A 4,066-nucleotide genomic window follows, 5' to 3' on the forward strand; every position below is an offset into this window, starting at 1 on the left:
CCAAAAAAAAAAAAAAAAAAAAATCCTGGCCTGCAACTGCCCTTCTGAAAGCTGGCATCAGCTTTCACAGGTCATTGGCCATTGGAGTGCTTCCCACCTCTGTGGGGTTTTGGCACTCCATCTGGGAGCCCCATGTGAAGGTGCTGAAAAGGATGGCACATGGCTGGACAGCTAGTGAGTGGGGAGGGGAGCTCTTGCCTGCAGAAGTGGGGAGGAGGTGGGGGTGGGGTTTGAGGTTAGGTGTAGGGCCTCACACCATGGCACACAGCCTCTGCCACTGGCAGCAGCAGAAGCAGTAGGCAACGGACCCTTGGGGTACTCTTGGCCCTATTCAGGCAGAGCCCCTGGTGGCACACGGTTCCTGCTGAATCCTGGGAGATGCACAGGGTGGCATGGAGCCAGCCTGATTTGGCTCTCTGGCACATGCTTTTGAGCCAGACCGGGCTGGGTATGTGCCAGCACATGGGACTCCTGGCACTGAAGGCAGGAAGACCCATGTGGAGACATGGAGCTGGCCTAGCTTTATGGCATCTGTAGTGCTGGGAGCACCATATACTGTCATGGAGCCAGCCCAGTTTGTGCCAGTGGGCTGAGTCAGCCTGGCTCCATTGCTACCATGGGCAGCTCCTGGAATTCAGTGGGAGCTGTGCACTGCTGAGGTGCCTGCAGTGGGCCAGGAGTGACTCGAGGGCCCACCACCTGCTGCTGCTGCTGCTGTACTCCTGTGGTGAAGGCTGTGTGCCATGGGGGGGAGAGAGCATGTGGTAGGGGGGTCCACACCCACCCACAAACCCCACCTCCACCACCCCAACAAATCCCACACACATTCCTACAGCCATACCCATCCACAAACCCTTTACCTTCTCACACTCACACCCACTCACACCCTCCACAGACCCCCCACAAATTCCACACACCTTGGCAATCCCCCTAAATCCCCCACACCCCTTCACAAACCCCACACAACTCTCCCACAACATGCCCCACCCCTCCACACCCAATACACAAGAGTAAGACTTTATTTTGAGTTCCTATGCAATCACCTCTATATACACCACCCAAACACACATAAATTGGAACAAAATATTTTAAAAAAAAGTAAAATATGTTATAGTAGACATTTGATTTTTAGTATATGATTTGTTTTTTTTTTCTGGTTCCAGGATGGCAACCGCTCCTGCCTCCCACCCCCAAAAGGAGTGCTTCCATGGGAAAGGATTAGGAGGCTTCTGGTGGTAAAGACCAGGGTTTAGAGGGACTTATCATCCCAAGATGGTGATCAGGGGGTGGGGCACCTGTCTAGGGGCAGGGCTACTGTTGCAGCTCTCAACAGCTCACCAAAAGTAATTAATCAGCCCTACAGCTGAAATAATAGCCCACTCCTGCCTTTGCCACACCTTTTCCCTCACTTCAGTATTTATCTGTGATTATATACCAGTACCATCTTCTTTTGGGAGTAGGGGTGTGGGGAGAGCGGCAGGAGGAGAGTGGTTCTACATTGCATATTTTTGCTATTTTTTCTTGAATGCTTTTGGCAAGTCTGTCTTGGTAGCATAACTCTAGTCCATAACTGATGTCCTATAAAGATATGTGTGGCAGAGCACTTTTGTTGTGCTCACCACTTGAGGGCTCTCACAGGCTCTGAGGAGAGCCTGCTCTGGAGGAGCGGCAAGGGAAACCTCCCCCAGGTACTATTTTAAGGAGGAAGGTGTGTGGCAGGGCACTGTGGGTGCCTGCCACTTTAAGACTAGAGCTAAGCAGCGAGCAGGTGCTTGATTAAGGCAGCCATTTTTAGATCTCTGGCTGCCTATATAAAGAGCTCAGTTCCCTGCTGGCTGGGAAGGCAGCAATGTTGTCTGGCTGTGAGGCTCCATAACAATCTGGAGGTAAGGGCAGGAGCTGGAGAGGATGGTTAGGAGGCTCCTGGTCCTGGGCATGACCTAAAACAGCACCTGCTGGGAATGGGTGGCCTGGTGGGGCTCTCAGTGATGTGGGAGCCCCCAGGAAATGCCAGGCCAGTTACCACCCCAGTGAAAGGTGGGTTGGGGCACCTTAACCCCAGCTCTCACCTTTGGGTGGGTTTGCATAACACCGGAGAGTGAGTGGGGGGCCAGGCACAGATGCGGCCACCTGAGCCCTGTGGGGTGAGAGACCCTGAGAAAGGAGAGGGAGGGCCAGGCACGGCTGCGGCCACCTGAGCCCTGTGGGGTGCAAGTCCTGAAGAGAAGAGTGGGGGCCAAGTACACCTGTGGCCACCTGAGCCCTGTGGGGGTGCAAGCCCTGGAGGAAAGGTAGTAGGGGCCAGGCATTGCTATGGCTACCTGAGCCCACTGGGGAGCGAAGCCCCATGGGCCCAAGTGAAGGGGGCAATGTAGAGTCCTAAGTGAGTGGGGCAGAAATTATTATCCCCAGTGAGGGGGTAGCCCCAAGTGAAGGGGGCGATGTGGGGCCCTGAGTGAAGGGGGCAGAGATGGGGATCCCCAGTGAAGTGAGAAGAACCAGAGGGCTGAGGGCCCAGTGCATATACACATAGTGTTACCCCAAAAGGGGCCAGAGTATGCTTAGACCCGGTCAGGTAATTGCCTGGCCATTACGCTGGTGAGGGTCACGGGAGAGGCCCAACAGATGATACGTCTGCCACCCAAGGGGTAGACTAGCTAAGCCCATGGCCAAAGGGTGCCTGCTCCAAGAGGGAGCAAGGCGGCGTAAGTTGTTGACGTGTGAAAGAGACCCTGTGAGAGAGGGTGGAGTGAGTGAGGCCCGAGTGAGGTGGGCGGTATGAATGTGCGTGTGACTGAGGCCTGACAACATGGCCTAAGCATGCTCCAGCTCTTAGCTGGGGGCAATTTAACATCCGGATGCCATCTGCAAGGCATGGGCGGCTGTGCAGGGGAGGTATGGAGCCACAGATAGTGCCCCCTGGCATCAGGACAGTAAATGGGCTGCCTCCTGCTTAATTAAGATTGATTGATTAATTAATAACAAGGCATGGCAGACAAGTCAGGTGAGGGCATGCCCAAAGGCAAGTGGGGCAACTAGCTCTGTGGCTATTCGGGGAGTCCCACTTCTCCACAATATGCTTGAGTCTTTAAAATATTTATAAGTAGCGTATACCTATATGTGTAAAGAAAATGTGTACAGCACTATGTAGTAGTGTTCTCTTATCACTTTGTTTATCTAAAGCTCATTCTTCACAGAATGTTTTAGCAATCCATCCATGTGATGCTGGGTGATAGGTGGTTGATGTGATGTGTTTTACTAAGTTTTGCCATAATTTCTGAAATGCTATGAAAATAAACTGTTGACCATTTGAAGAAAGATCCTCAGCCCAACATGTTAACGAGCACTTCAGTTGTTTATATACCAAAGGTAGTTGTTATGTGCCATATGTTTCACCATTGATAATAGGCATCAACCAACATTCAGCATGGTTGTTTATTGTGTAGGCATTCCCAAGCCTTCATTGCCTACTTTCATGAATGACAGAGACCTGAATCTGGAAGGTTCTGATAGCTATTATGTCAAACACTATGACTACTTTCCTTTTCTATGTCCTGATCTAAAACCAGCTTCCAAAAATAACTTTGGGTCATCCCTTTCATTTTTCCTATCCTTCAGTCCTCCTCCTATAAATCTTTTTGATACTTTTACTTGAAGATTCCATGGCAACTAAGTAGTTTCTGAGGATAATGAAAACATCCTGAAAATAATAGCATTTAACTACTTTAGAGTAATGCAGCACAGACATCTCAAAAGTGTTATAGTGCATTACTGAGGCAGTATACTGATTGTGCCTGCCACTTTAAGAAGATGAGAAAAGCTGTGGAGCAGCTGGCAGGTGGGTGTACACCCTCTTAGGAAGTCACCTGACCACAAGGGGCCACCTGATTGTAGGAGGGCTGGGCAGGGAGAGTATAACCCCAGACTCTGGAAGCAGGGCTGGCAGTTACATCTGGGGAGCTGGAAGAAAAATGTTGCACAGCCTGAGGTCTGCAGTTCCTATAACACCTGGAGGTTAGGGTAGGAACTATGGGGATGGAGGAGGTTCCTTCTTGTCCTGGGTAAT

Source organism: Gavialis gangeticus, unplaced genomic scaffold (assembly GCF_001723915.1).
Source record: "Gavialis gangeticus isolate Ggan-Ray unplaced genomic scaffold, GavGan_comp1, whole genome shotgun sequence".
NCBI classification, from domain to species: domain Eukaryota; kingdom Metazoa; phylum Chordata; order Crocodylia; family Gavialidae; genus Gavialis; species Gavialis gangeticus.